The following is a 16,192-nucleotide window of genomic DNA, read 5'->3' as shown; positions in this document are numbered from 1 at the left end:
CGAATGTTTGCAGGCTTGGTGTCAAACTACGCATCTGGGGCTACAGGAAAACACAGACAGAACCTGCCCCAGTTCACAGCCTCCCCAGCAGCCGGTGGGCTGTTTGCAGCCCTCTTCCACAGCTTGCAATGGCGTAGCTTTAATTACTAGTAAAGAATCCTATCTTTAATTGTAGTTGAAGAAAAAAAGTCTCTTTGCAGACCATGGAGCTTGTTCTTTCTCAAGTGTGATGAGCTGCAATCGTAATTGGAATATAAAGAAGCGAGGACAAATCACTAAGCAGTTAATTAGCTCTGCAGTCTCAGTTACAAGCTACATTGGCTTTTCAGTCATGGAAAAATCGCCATTCCCAAGAGCATGGCTGGAACTATCTGGAAAGCCCAGTCCCCAGCAGTCACCTAGAGCATCATGACCAAGGGTGGTAAAGTCAAGTAAAGCGAGGTGGAAGCCCTCAATTAGCTGTAGCAAGAGTACGTTCTCATGTGTTGGTCCCAGGATGACTTCAGTGACGCAAGTCAGGACCAGACAGATGTCCTGTCTAAGCCACCTGCTCCTGTCCTGTGCCTCCCTGCTCCTCCAGTGGGATGAAATGGCTCAGCAGGGGGTCAGACAGGAGCCAGGGCCAGGACCCTGCTGGGGAAAGAGGAGAGAGGAGCACAGCACGTCTAACCACAGCGGAACCACCGCCTCACTAAGCTACACATTGTACAATCTTGGCTCTAGCCTACCATAAGCATTACAGCAATTTAAGTGACTTACAGTAGACCGCAAGGCCTGTTGTCACACTTGTTGACAGAATAGGGGACTTTGGGTTGGAAAACAAAAGTCTGGATCTCAATGGTAGCCATCAGCCTAAGGCCCACAAAAGGCATGGCTCAGGCCTTGAATACCATTAGCTTCTGGATTTGAGGGCACTTTCATTAAGCAAGCTGTAGTTCCTTCTGTGTCACCCAATTCTCAATTTCTCTTTTTATTTGGTCTTTAGCCTCACTTTTGTGATCTTCTCTGAACCTAACATGCCAGCTTTCACTTTTGTTTTTAAGACCTGTTCTGATACAGGCTGGGTACCTGAAGAGCCAGGGTTTTAAACAGAGCACGACCGACACAAGAAAACCAGCAGACCCGACCATCCCAGGCATTCTTTGGTAACTATAAGCAGGTTTACCCACTGTTAATTTTGGTGTAAATATTTTCAAAACAAAATTAGGGAAACGTATTAAAGAAATGATTGTTTCAAATTGTTCCAAGCCTCTACAAGTTTCTGTTTTAAATTGCTTCTCCGGCAGCTGTAGTCTGCTGTAGTGTGGAAGGGGGGGGGGGGGGGGGGGGGGGGGGGAAGGGTCCTGGAGATATCTGGCTTCATTCACCATTCACTCTTAAATGGTGTAACAGTTTTATGGCCTTTCCCTAATGATCACCCATTGTGTAGTGGATTGCCAATCAAGGATCACTTAATGACAAAACAGAATAATTTAACCCCTATTCAAATGACAATGCCCAGAATTGCCCACGTAAATGTCTTGACACAACAGAGTCCTACAGAAAGTTTTTCAGCTGAATGAGGTAAATAACATTAACAAGCTATTATCCCATCGCTCTTCCTTGCCGGTCACAAAAGACTGACCCTTGAACTTTGAACTTTTTCTTTGACTGATCGCAACCATTATAACATTTGTGGTAGTCATTTAAAACTGCAGGTGTAGCCACCTACAATACCTAATAAAATGTGTAGGCTTCAAGGGAGGAGAAACTCGGGCTCACAGCAACAAAACTGCAAGAATTAGCAAGGGCATTTCTAAAGGATTAATGTCCCGTCATTCTCTCGCAGCAATGACAGGCCTGACGAAGTATGTCGCTTTGCTTCCCATGTCCCACTGGAGACAACTTCTGCAGCCATGGCTGGAGCTGGGCACCTCTGGCCAGCTGTTGGCTGGGAGCCCTCCATCACCTGCTGCTCATCCCCCTTTCTCCCCCCGCTGGTACCTGTGATTTCAGTGTTTCGGATACTGACTCTCACCAACCAGCTGGTTCTAAGGTTATTTTGAATAATGGTGCTTGGGTTTCTAAATCACATCGTCTTAAAAAAAAATAAACTAACATCGTACTGTTACGTATGCAAGTGCCACCAAAAAATAAGTGCATATACGTCCAGTCAGGGACAGTCTCCAGTATCACTTCATTCAGATGACTGATCGTAAGCTTATAAAAAAGATGAAACAAAGTGGTTGAGCATGATGGTGAGAGATGGGAACCTGATGGGCAGGAGGTCTGTAAGGACCTGCCATTTCAATGGAACTTCTTGGAACAGACTTCGGAAGAGAGAGAAAGTATTTTCAAATTGGATATGACTCTTAAGGATCTGCAGCAGGCCAATGGCTGTTAGAGCAGCAACACAGAAACCAGAATCAGTGAATGCATTGCTTTCTTTAAACCACAGCCTGGGGTTTATCGAGCTGACACAGTGTACAAGGCAACCGCGCTGCACCTCGTTCCTTGTCTTTCAAAGTGAATGGAAAGACAACTTGCATAGCATCAATAATGCGTGCTATGCACTTCCAGGACAGCAAGGTAAGCACCTTACAGTTTCCCTCTGATCTTTAGATTTGTGTTGTTTGTTTTTTTAACTGAAACCAATTAAAAATGCAAAAATAAGTAGAATGTTAATTTTTATTCAAGATTTTTAAATAGAATCACTTCTGTCATTTTATGACTCTTGCGTTTACTTCCTAAACACATTCAAATGATTTGATTTCACTGTTTTTCACAGAACATTAATTTAAAAGGCAAATCAGTACAACACAACCACTTATTGGAACCAGATTTTGAATTTGCACAGTACTTATAAGACTCGCCTTACAAGGGCAGGCACAATATCTTTTGATTTATTTGGACAGTCTGAAATAAGCCACCTACATTCCAGATCAAAGTTTCAAAATTATGATCAATTCAGTGAGAAAAACATGCACAATGTATTTGTCTAGTAATAAATTTAAAGAAATTTGAACACGGTTGTAGATATACTGCAATTACCAAAAGAAGGTGAGTTGATCAAATAAATTGTTCATTTTGAATCATTCATGCAGCTCTATTTTAAATAATTGAAATTACTTTATTACTGTTTTGACTTGAAAATAATCTCTAATAATGTAATAACATTTCAGATAATTAGTATGTAACGAGCTAATCTAATGTAAGAAAAAGAAATGTAAAATAATAAAAAAATATTATGAACAGCCACTGAACATTACCAACCCCAAGGGGAATTTGGGAATTCTAAATCTATTTAAAAAAAAAAAAAAAAACAAAAAACCAAAACATCTCTTTTTGCCATCTTTTCTAGTGATGTAGTGATGCCTCACAAAAGCAAACTGCACTCTGACCCCATCAGAAAGGGCACACAGATCTGCTATCTTGAGTAGCTACCATAGTCACATGTATATAAGTATTATGAAAAAAACAGGGTTTCATACCTAATAACCAACCAGGTAAGTCCTAAAGACCTGGTCATGGACACCCCAGCCAGAACTGGAGGTGGAGTTCCTGTCTTGGTGCATAAATACTCAGTAATTCAAATTAAACTATCTATCTGCCATGTCAGAATGGCTGCCCCACAGATCCAAATGGGGATCTTTTCAGTCACTACTTTAAATAAAGGGCTCGTCAGGAGTGTACGAAGGTCTGTGAATCCTCAAACCATACCTGAATGAGATGGTCTTCATCCATCCTTCACGATAAACACACTTCTGGCAAGTTCAGTAGGGACGATAAAGGAAGAAGGAGAGATACAAAGATCCTTTTTTTGTTTTGGTTTTTTTTTCTGAGAAGAGAGTGGACATGTGTTCCTAGGTAGACATGTCACTGCCTCTGTGCTTCCTCTGCAAGGAGAAAATACCGCAGCATAAGAGCTACCAGGGCAGATGGGCAGAACCTTCCAGCTGCAACCCAGTTAGTCTGGACCTTACTAACGTAGTCTGCAGTTTGACCAAGAGAAGAAAAAAAAAGACTACAATGCAATTGGAGCATTGACTGATTCAAGACCAGGCACTTCCCACAGTTTCTGGTGTAAATGTATTCACCTCCAGTAAGGAACGGAATCCCACTGCCACTGGTTTTTTCCCCATTTTTCGTTAGCTTTCTTGTATTTAACATAAAACATACCCAGACAACATACCAGAAATAATTACATACCTCACAGAATAGGTTGGATACTTCAAATAATCACCTACGGCGTCCCTGACATGACTAGCAATGAGCTGAGGGAGAAGGACAAAGAAACTTCTTGAAGAAATCTACATTTATTCTATAGGTGACATCACTTCAGTTGTCAGTTTTGGAATAGATACATTGAACACGTCAATCTGCACAGCATGTACATCAAAGTACTTTCTTTTAGGCAAAAGAACCAAAAGAGAAGTTTAGGGAAATAGTAAATATTCAGCACACTGAAAGCCCCCGTCTTCTCTAGGAGCCACGCACAAACCACTGTCTCTCCTAACACAGCTCTGTCCGTTTCCCTGGAATCCCCCGTCACAGGTTACTTAAACTATCTGGTGTCAACCACAAACACTGACCGTGAAGCCCCACGGTGTCACGCTCCGGCTTTCTGCAGGGTGAAGACACATATCGTCACATACGGATCTGACATTGTCTTATCTCAAGCCTTTTGCTGTTGACATTTGTCACCGGTTCAAAACTTATTATAGCCGCCATCTCCCTCTAAATTTACAGATACGTTTTAATTAATGGGGGAAAATGTGTTTATCTCCTTCAAGCAGCGCCTGGGTTTCAAGCATTTGTTATCTCCAGTGTGAAATTTAGGCTGACAAGAATCAACGCTTCCCACAGCAGAGCTCTGCACTGCACCGGCAGCTGGGCAGGGAGCAGGAGCGGGTGCGGGAGTGGGAGTGGGGCAGAGCAGGAGTGGGAGCAGGCGTGGGTGCGTAAGTGGGAGCAGGGCAGAGCGGGAGCGGAGCAAAGTGGGTGCAGGAGTGGAAGCAGGGCAGAGCAAGAGTGGAAGCAGGAGTGGAAGCAGGGCAGAGCAGGAGTGGGTGCAGGAGTGGGAGCAGGGCAGAGCGGGTGCAGGAGCAGGAGTGGGAGCAGGGCAGAGCGGGTGCAGGAGCAGGGCAGAGCAGCAGCCGGCGGGCTTGTAGCGCCGCTGCCTAACAAGAGTCCTGCTTAAACAAGTGTGCAGAGCACATCTGCCTGGGCTCTGGGAGCTGCGTCTGTGTGACCAATTCAGTCTGAGAGCTAAATTAATGGTAAAGAGTTTAATTGCGAGTAAACAATACCACATTAAGAAGCCATAAACACAGCTGTAGGGACTAAGAGTGAGTATTCAGTCACAGATGTGGCTGCTTGGGTGCCCTCAGTAATGATCTCTGCGCCTGTACCTTATGACTGTGCTTTTGGCACCGTTAGTCACTCAAACACACTGTTGCCCTTCCCGCTTCCGCTCTGGCACCCTTTGAGCGGCACAAGCAGCCCACGGTGCATGCGGTGCCTGCTGCAGCCCCGCCATGGCATGGCACGACACGGCACAGCTGCTGCAGCAAGGAACCCACGCACAGGGTGACGTGCAGCCCACCACCCACCCCACACCCCTAGAGAGGGACAGCAATGGAAGCATCAGCTCCTGGAACTGTATCAGACAGCATCAAGAGCTTGCTAAATACCTGTGTTATTTTTTTCAAATAATGACATGTTTCTTTCTTTAAAACTTGACTGACCAAACACATACGTTGCACCCACAAACACACCGATCTGGGAAGCCTTGGGTACAGACAATTTGGGAACAAGCGCTTGGTAGGCACAAATATTTACCCAGATTCCAACTGCCCTTAAACAAGTTGGCTCAACTTTCCGGAGGTAAATCCGAGGGATCCGGAGCAGTTGCTACCATGACCACTGTGCCTCAGTTTCCTCCTTCACGAAACGGGAAGAGTTCCAATTCACGTGAGCAATGGGGAGGCTGTGGGGATTATGCAGATCCTGTGAAACGGTGAAACACACGCCAGCTGAATAGAGTATATGAGGGGAGATACTGAATTCTTGTTCGTCATTTTGTTTCTTTGTTTTCCCTTTACTCCCATTCTCATTGCTTATCGATTTTTGTTTCCAGCTGACATACGAGCGACAGCCTATATTAAGACAACAGCAGCTGGAGCATCAGTAAAGCCAACATCACTATATACCATTAAGAATTCTGCTGTTTGATGATGCATGTTTATCCCTCCCAGAAACACCTTAGGAAAGTGCAACCACTCTTGAAGGGCCACTAGTCCTAGGTGGGTGGGCTTCAAAAAATGCTTCTCTGCATGGTGTCGGAGGAGGAGAATCCCTTTCAAAAACAGTGAGATGGATGAGCTGTCATCGGCCCACTTCATGCCTTCCTTTGCAGGGCTCTCATAAAATGGGCAAAGGACAGATCTAGTTTGTTCAACACAAGATAAAATTGCACGGAAGGTGATTGACATGAAGAAACTGGAAGTGTGGTAAACTACTTTAAACATACGCTTCTGGAAGCACTGATCTACTAGAATAGCTCAGTCGTGTGTATCCTCCAGTTGCTGAAAGACTAACCACCACTTTAAAACAATTGAAATCCCTATATATTGTGAGTATAAGCTTTTAATTAATTTGCCATATTACGTGTATCAACAGCTAGACAGAACTGGAGCTTAACAGCAACTTATCTTCAATCTGGTTTTGAAGCCAACACAAATATTTCTTCATTTCACCCTGCTTTTGACTCACTGTGTAAGTAGAAGCAAAAGGGCCCAAACCACTGCTGGCAGTCACAGTGCAGAAGGTGTAGCCTGGTTTAAATCGGTGGCACCGACTCCCCTTGCGCCGGCAATGAGCTGGGATTCCTGTCTTCGCTTGTGGCACTGCAGTTAAAAGAACGTGATGTAAGAATGATTATGAATGAACTCATGAGATGTTCACATGAAATGACACCAACAACAGGCTCTCACAGTCCCAAGGCTGTGTTTTGATTGCTAGGTGGAGACCTTCCCCCTTTCCCATTAAGGAAAACGGACTGTGCTCTCTCGCCAAACCTACATGCACCATCCAAACCCCATGCAAAGGGTCCCACCAAGGAGCTCCCACTTCTGCTGAACCCACAGTGAAACAGGAGCCTCCTCTCTGTGCTGACAGCAGCTCCCTCCTACAACGCAAGCCATGGAAGGGGCAAGGCTCCAGCTGGGCTTCTCCTCCTCCACGAGCAGGACACTCACCAATGCTACTTGCAGTGCAATTGAACAGAAACGAAAACCAAGAACAAACCACACTACTACCACTACTGCCCAAAGGAAAAAAAAAAAAAAAAGAAAAAAAAAAAAGAAGAAGAAACAAGTGAGGGAATAAAGGACTTCCCTGCTTATTCTGTCCAGGCTTTTGTCACCAAGAATATTATGAGGGGTTTGTGGTGGGGAACACAAACACCACCTACTTTAACTTGGCCATTGCATTAGCATTATACAAGCAGGGCTCTTAGCCTAGGCTTGATGGGAGCAGGTAAATGAGGAATTCCCTCTATCTTTTGACATTCAGCCCCATACAAATCTCCAAAATCCAGATGCTCGAACCTGAGGAATGCTTCCAGAAAGGCAGAAATCTTCAACAGAGACTCATGTGAAAAGAAAGACAACCTGCCTGAGACAGCCGGTCCATATTTGTATTCTCCAGTTTGTTCAGCCTTCCTCTGATTATTTCATTAGCTCTTCACTTTTTAATGAGTGTAATCCCACAACTCCCCAAGCATGCACACTACACAGCCTGTCCCTAGAAATTATCTCCCTCTGCCTTTTACAAAAGCTCTCTCGCAAACAAACAGACTGCTCCACGCTGTACACACATCTCCATGTAACTAACACAATTTGCCAATTTGCCAAAGGGCAAAAAACTCTAAGCTGCCTTTATATGCCTTGCTGCTGAGTGATCTCAGCCCCAGTGACTCAGAGTCAAGCAGCGAGCTGTGGGGAGATGCCACGCTGCAGCTAAACTCACCTCAGCTGCAAGCAGCAGAGCTGCCATCTTGCTAATCAGCTTTAATTTAGCTGTCTCACAGCTTCATAAGTAAATAAAGACTTACTTAGTGTCAGAAATATCAGTATTTAGCCGTGGAGTTAAAAAAGTATGGTAATTAAAAGAGTGCCACAAGTCACAGCTCTGTGCAATCCTAACAGATTGTAGGGTTTGCCTTTTTGAACCTCTCAGCACGTTTAGAAACTTGAGTAAAACAACAAAAGGTGTTAATAGCTTTAAGGGGAGCACCATGCTGATAGATTACCCATTATGGTTATCCACTCACAGCGAAATGGCAAATAGGTTTGATCAATTCGATTTTAATGTAAAGTGGAACTTGAAAAAAACAGCAATGAGCAAAGAGATGACCTTTTGTTGCTAATGTGTCTGAAAAAAAGCACTTAATTGAGGTCATAATAATATTAGCAGTTATCACCATCAATAATTCAGCCTTATTTATTACTACACGGTAAAGTTCTGTCAAACAGGAATCGTTCAGGCTTTGTTATACATGTTAACATGAAGCTAGCTGTTGGATGATTGGTATATATTTCACCAGCTGCTCAAAACTGCGGGATAGCAAGAACTAATGATATTCTTTCTTGGTCCTTGCATTACACAATAGTTAATTTGCTGTATGCAGAAATATACGTTACAAATATAATAGTCCCGCATAAAGTATGCGTAATAAAAAAAGCATTATATCTGAAACAGTGACTGACTAATCTTGCCTGAGCTATCTGTCATAAGGAAAACAATTTCAATTCCTGCATGATTTAGTACTCCTACAGCAGGAGAAACATAAATTCTGCCTCTTCACACAGTCCTAGTCACCTGTGATTAGTTATCTTTAAAAAATCTAAACGAACGCATAATTGTACAATTATAGATGCTAACTCCAGTGTTAAAATTTAAAATGTATTAGTCTCGTAAAATGCCTCATTAATTTCTGGATCTTAAAGGACATACTTGTCCGGTAACGAGCCAAATGCAGGAAATATGTGTGTGATGGTGGATGGGGGAGTTTTAGCACGTAAGTAGCAGTAGTAGTATTTTTTACCTTAGTATGGGTTTATTCCTACAAAATCTGTTTACCGAGCACAAAGAAGTTGTCAGCGACGAAGTCAGTTGTAGTTCTCTGGCCATTAACTACGGAAATAAGCTGTTTTGAAGAGATTAGTTTTTTTCTTATACGCGATAGTCATGGATTTATAACAGCTATATAATTACCGACTGGAACTGCAACCAGGAAGGTTGGGCAGGAATATTGATCTCTCCCTGCCTGCTAATGACCGCTTCTCCCTGCGCTGAGGGCAGGAAGCCTGCTATTGGGTCTGTACCACCTTCCTCAAGGGAAAAAAAAATAAAAGAAAGCAAAAAAAAAAAAAAAAAGAAAAGAAAGAAAAAAAGGAAAAGAAAAGGAAAAGGAAGATCATAGGGGCACCTGCGAAGAACAAAGCTGATCCCAGCCGGAGCCTGTCGGGCGGCGCTGGCCGGTGGGCAGCCCGGCTCCGGGGCGCGGGGGGGGAGGGGGCTGGATGCAAGCCCCAAGCAGGAGGGAGCCGGCGGCCCTGGGAGAGCTAATCCACTTGGCAGCAGTGAGATGGCTCCTTGAAGGAGCTAAAGTAGACTGACACAATGGCCTGCGAGGCATTAAAATGTAGGAATTAAAAACTGTTAAATTGCACAGAGGGATTCTTAACCTCAGCCCTTTGGCAACGCAGTGATGTTTCTTCCCTTTTCTTCTCTCTCGCCCCTTCTTGAAAGTGCCATGCACAGCCGAGGTTTGGGGGTTCCCCCCACCCCGATGCCTCAGTGATGAGACCTCGCTAATTGCGGATGCCGGTTCCCTGCCGCACACAAACCCGCTGACGACGGCTCTCCAGCGGCTGGACCACCGCTGCCCCCACAGCCGGTCCCGCCGCAACAGCCCGGCCGGCCCGCTCACCCCACCGCGCATCTGGATTCATAGGTTTGAACCTTTTGATCCTGCAAAATGCAACAGCTCCAGACAAGCCTCCCTTTGCAACTGGGGCTGTGCAGATTCCCCACCCCATTTGAATGAGAAAGGTGAGGGCTCTGTGTTGTTTAAATGGACAAGCAAATGTTCAAAACGGTTTTAAACTGCGGACCATTATTGTTTGCCCTGGAGCTTAAGTGGATGTGGGGGTTTTGGGATTATTTTTTTTTCTTTTCTTTCCCTGAAACACAAGTTATCCTCAGGCTCAACAAACTGACATGCGGTTCATGACAATAATAGGGTATCACTCAGCCAGTTTGCAGAGAGCTGCCAAAACAGACTCTTCTCCTTCCCTAGCTGGTGGGTTGGTTTGGGGTTTTTGTTGGTTTTAAACAGCGTGACATTTTAAAAGTTATTAGAGCATTAATGCTGCTTTTTAATGAATAAAGCTTTATGAAACTGATATGGAATTAACATAAGTTTACCTCTGAATGCAAGTCTCTCTTTTTTTCTATTTTACTATCTATTACTTCATTAAATCAACACTGAAAAAGACTAGCCTTGCCAAATTTCTCACTGCACATTCATCTGTTTGCCCATGACAGTATTTGAATGTGCTTATTATTTCTAGTAAAGCCCTTATCATTTTCACTGTGAAATTTAAATCACCCTGATCCAACTCTTCTTAGCTAAAGTCAGCTTTATCAACCACAAGAGATGTGGGATTTTAAAAAGATCTGAGTAAATTCACATTGTTTGGATAAACTCATTCAGGGGGTTCAGCAAATGAAAGCTGAAATAGATATGTATTCCAAGGAGGCTATGGACTGCTCAAAAACAAAGAAGTTAAAGCATAATTTGAAAAAAGAAAAAAAAAAGTTAATGGTATCAGTATCTTTTTAATGAGGGCATTCACAGCCCAGGATTTGAACTGGTATTTCTGTGCCTGCACAATAATTCAGGTGAAAAGTGAAAAAAATAAAACATTAAACTGTTTACAGAATTTTTTTTTCCCCTCTACAATCCACTCCGCTATGTTATCTGGTCAGTGTTATGCTATCAAAAATGTTAAGGGCTGCATTTATGCATTATCCCACAATTTAAGTAACTGTGTATCATGTATATTTAAAACCATCTCTCTGTAGTTTTAATTATCTCAGTCTGCAGGGACAAAACGCAGCTCCCATGCCTGAGACCGAAATGAAAGTGCTGCACGCTGACAGCTAAGATGTCTGTCCTAGCTTGTTGAGATTTCCTGTAAAATTTGCATTGAAAAGGCAGCTTTAAATATACTTAAAATAAAAAGAGCATTTGCATCTAATTTGCTACACTTGCAGTATTAAAGTTTTATCTGAATAAAGACATGTCAAATGGATTTATATAGTTAAGCTGATAGCTTTTAAAGTCAACACAGTAACATCAGCTAAATTCAACAAAGTAATGGCAGTAGCTAATGGCATTTATTAGTTTATCATCATTTACTTAAAAACCATAACACAGATCATTTTATTTTCACATTACTGTTTGTGATTCTTTGACTCAGTTTGTATTGATTCCACAAATTATGGCAGAAACTGACATTTATCTAACAGAGTTTTCCAAGCTATAAATGTTGGCTTTAGTGGGAAGCAATTGAACACTTGCCACACAATGGTTTTAGCCATGCTAGAAACAACCATCTTCAAATAAACACATTTGGCAACCATTTTAAAATACGATTGTTGCTTGTCTGATAATGACAGAAGGGTTTTTGTTACTGATAAGGCTCTTATTACAAACCACTGCCTATGTAATCTACAGCTTGATCACACAAAGTGCTAAGCACATTCACCCCAACCCAGGAAAGCACTGAAGCATTAAGCTTTGTTTTAAAGATATGCATAATAGCAAGCAAGTCTCTTTTACAGTACTACTCTTCTGCAGATGTCAAAGAACTTCACAAAAGAGATCACTAATGTTTACACAGAAGGAAACTGAGGCTGGGACTATCCAAATCGCACCCAGCGCTGCAGTGGGGCTTGATGTTGTGAATCCCAGTTTAGCACATTATGCTTTACGGCCACCTTACGCTCCTGTTGACTTCAGAGTGTCATCATCACTTGCCCAGACTTCTAGTGGAGCTATCTGCCAAAAGCACATGCTTATGATAAAGATCGTTGAAGGGGCCCGAATGTTACAGAACTGTCTTTTGACCGTAAATCCATGAAAAAAAGCAGGGCTTATGAATTATACTCTCAGTTCTGCTATAGCTCCCCTATTTCCCCTTCTTTACTGAGGCCCACACATTTACCAGGATATACTAAGCAATATTTTATTGCCACCATAAAAACTATGCACCCACAGAGTTTGATTTGTAAATATTTTGGGTGCGGATACTTACATGTCATCACTCAGTTTTACAACTGTGAAAACGACATCAAAAGTTTCCAATCATGAGATCTACTCTCCTCAGTGATATCTATGCCTGTTCTTCAGTGGAAGAAAAAAAACCCAACTGAGCTGGAAATAGGGTTTATTTTCAGAACTATGCACGGAGGTCAGCGTTTTTGCTAACGGGAGGCCCATGTCTAATTCTCCATGTCATATCCTAAACCTTTAATTCCAAAGAGATCACCAGATTCTCTCTTGTTTTTTTTTTTTGGTAGCAAGGCCATATTCCCAAGAAAAGTGACAATCACAAGTCACATTTGGCAAGAATTTGAAATGATCATGCTTTGTTCATGCCATTTACTATAATTCTCCCATAGCAATGGGCTTTGTTCTACTGTGTCCTTACCCTGAACTCTGGCTTCTATTTCAGCACACATTTGTAATTCCCTATCCCTGAGCTGAACAGCACAAACCTCTGGCTTACCAGAACAGCCTGAGACAGCTGGAGCGATCAATTCTGAGGCATACCCATCCTTCTTGAATCGTCTTCTCACAGCTGGCCAATTTTTTTGTAACTGCTGGATCGGGCAAGAAAGAGCAAGAAGGAACTAAAAATTGTGCTCACCTTCACTTGGAGCTCCCGTCTGAGTTCATTCGATTTAATAGGAATTCTGTTCTTATTTTGACAGCAGCTGGATTGAATATTTATAAAGTTTCATTTTATTGAAGATTATTAACGAAAAACCACTGCAAAAAATTATTTTTGGGGAAAAAAAGTTGAGTAAAAACATTATTTCTTTTGCTGTACAGGCTCTCTTCATTCAGCTTAAGGAACATAGTTGTAACGTACTAAAAATGCACTATGTTTTACAGCTATTTCAGTCAGGCTGGACAGAATGACAGTCCCAGAAGTTTCCGTTGTGCCATAGAGACAAGGTGCATTCTCCTCAGGGCTGGAAGTGAATCATTGCCTCTAGCAAGACTCTTCCAGTGGAGAATATTATGGCACAAGCTTCTGAAACAAAAGCCCAGAACCAGGTAGCTACAGCACTGCAAGCAACATCAGTGTTTAAGAAGTAGGGCATCTTAAAGGAGGAGAGAGAGTTATATTCAAAGTCAGAGAGAAAAAAAGCAACCTCTTGGTTTTCATCCAAATGCAAATAGAAAGCCAACGCAGCTGCTGAAGAACTGGTTCCTGCCAGCTCCACCTGAGAAACAGGGCATTTTGCACAGTAGTAGTTAAGAGTCTCCATATGGCTTTGAGGTGCAGCCTCTAAGCAGTTCAGCTTGACCTGAAAACCCCAGGGCATGGGAGAAGTTTCCCATCCCTGATCACAGACATGGGTTGGAGGAACTGTTCCGAGCCCTAATCCCTCCAGAGTAACATGAAGCAGAGCAACCTCACTAAGTTCACGTCCTTTCAGTTGCATCTCACTATGTTATGGTGAGTTTTCCTTTTCATTTCAATCTTCTTATACTTCAAACAGCTCATTCCTAACTTGTGCTAGCCATGGCTGTTCTCCACTTTCATTCTCCCCCACTGAGGCCCTTCCTACCCCACAAGGAATGAAACAACAGCACCCCAGCTGGTGTCTATACTGTAGCAGGCATGATAATGTCAACCAGATATAGGGCCACATCCTCAACCGATGCAAATTATCCTAACTTCATTTACTCCAGTGGAGCTCTTGGTGTTTTCTATCAGATAAGGATGTGGACTTTAGCATTAATCGTGTGCAGAGCAAAAACCCACCGTTTCAAGCTTCATTATGAAACAAGTGCTACATTAGCACTGAGCATGGAAAATCTCAGAATTTCCCTTTAATGATCTTGAAGATTATGTGCAGCAGGAAGGAAGAAGTGGAAAATCTGTCATAAATATCACTGAATATTTTTAATAGCTGAAAGCTAGGCTTTCTTTAACACTCCTGCCTGAAAAAAAAATAGAGACTATTCATTAACTAGGAAGCGAGGGAATAGGTTTGTCATTATACTCTGCCCATATAGACAGAACACAATAGAAAAGCAAAGTTCTCAGGCCTGGAAACAGCAAAGCCTAGGTAAAAAGCAGATGGGCAAGCACAGCCATATTAAAATAGAGTATGTATAAATATGGAAACGACTCTGAAAAATCTCAGCATGCACTTATTAAATATTGGCTGTTGCAGCCTGTTGTTTTCTCATCCTTGGCAACCCTTTTAGTCACTACACATCATCTGACGGCAGCAGGAAATACCTGTGATGGTGACTTGCTTTTCAGTATCTCTAGTGACAGCTGGAGACAGCTTACACGAGTGGAGTCTGCAGTGGACTCCCCCCGCTGCCTGATCATGTGTAGTAGGTACACAGAACACCATCATTCTGAGAAGGCATCAGAGCACTGCTGCTTGAATCGACTGTTACGCCTTTAACTCTACAATGCAAGAAAACGTTCCTCAAATCAGCCTTAACCCCATTTTCCAAGCCCTGTTGTATGCTTGTGCGCTACCACAGTCTGCTCCAGTACCGCGCATCTCCCAAGAATGCCTGAGGTTGGCTTAGGCTTGAAGGAAGGTACCTCTAACGCTGTCCTGACCCCAGAGCAAGAGGTGGAAACCCATTTCCTCTCAAAGCAGCCATGGAGATGGAAGACACTGCCGCTTTGTGCGCTGGTTCAGCATGCTCTTATAAGTCTAATCCATACTGACACAAAACCTTGAGAAGTGTTTGTGTAAGGAGAACAATGCTTGACAGGAGGACGTAAAGAACTAGTCAAGAAGGTTGTAGTTGTGATAGTGCTGCTATGAGGAGATCAACTTACCTCCTTAGATGCAATGGTTGTGTGAAGCAAAAGTATCTTCTCTTTCACGGGAACTGGAAGTCTGCCGTGAACTACATGTTATTTGCTGAAAAGAAACAAACCAAAAATACTGTGAATACATACTTCTATGAGAAAGGAATTAACCCAGTATGTAGTGCTGTACTTCCCTGAAGTTTTTAACAGAGTGAATACCCTGGAAATCTTTGCTTGAATAAGGGAACTGACAAGTACTGAAGCCCTTTTATAAAATTATCAGTTCACTTTGATTGCATAGGGTGATGGTTAGAGGAGGTTTTTTGCTTGGCTAAATTTCATTACACTCCCAAATCGTGCTGCTACACATAATTTCACTTCCACTTGTCTACAAAAAAATCTTTGTATCTCTATTTCCACAAAATTATACCCACTCTGTATCCTTACCCTGCAGAAATCTGCGAATATAGGGAGAACAGCCCTTTTTTTCTTTCCTTCCTTCCCTTATAGCTTGTTAAGGACAAGTTTGCCCTCTTTCTGGAGTCAAACTTTTGCCAAACAAAAACACCACCAACAAAACCTTTGTGAGAATTAAAGGAATGAATATGCAAACTACACAACCCCAAAGAGTCAAATAGGAAGAATAACAATAGAATTGTAATTAAAACATTACCATTCAGTTTATGGACAGATTGCACGCTCCCCTTCTCATCTCCCTTTTGAACCAGTCTTTCATTTAGAGTTGGAGGGAGCAACAGACATCTCTTGGTCTCAGCTGCTAACCAGTAAGGCCCAAGACTTACAAAGGCAGTCAGTTCTGTCCGTGCATGGCTCACAAGCTCCCATCTATGCGTTTACTGAAGGATGGTTCCCACACAGCCACTACATTGTGCTTATGAATACCAAAGATTCAGGTCTTGAGAAACTGTTTTACTCGCTTATCACCAAATAACGTGCCAAGTTGAAAAAAAAAAAAACACCTATCTTTGGTGATCTGCTAATCGGTCTTTCCTACTACGGTCTACTCTATTGTCTACATTTGAGATAATAAATATTAAAAT

This window comes from Falco naumanni, chromosome 15 (genome assembly GCF_017639655.2).
Source record: "Falco naumanni isolate bFalNau1 chromosome 15, bFalNau1.pat, whole genome shotgun sequence".
NCBI lineage: Eukaryota > Metazoa > Chordata > Aves > Falconiformes > Falconidae > Falco > Falco naumanni.
This window is presented reverse-complemented; position numbering follows the sequence as displayed.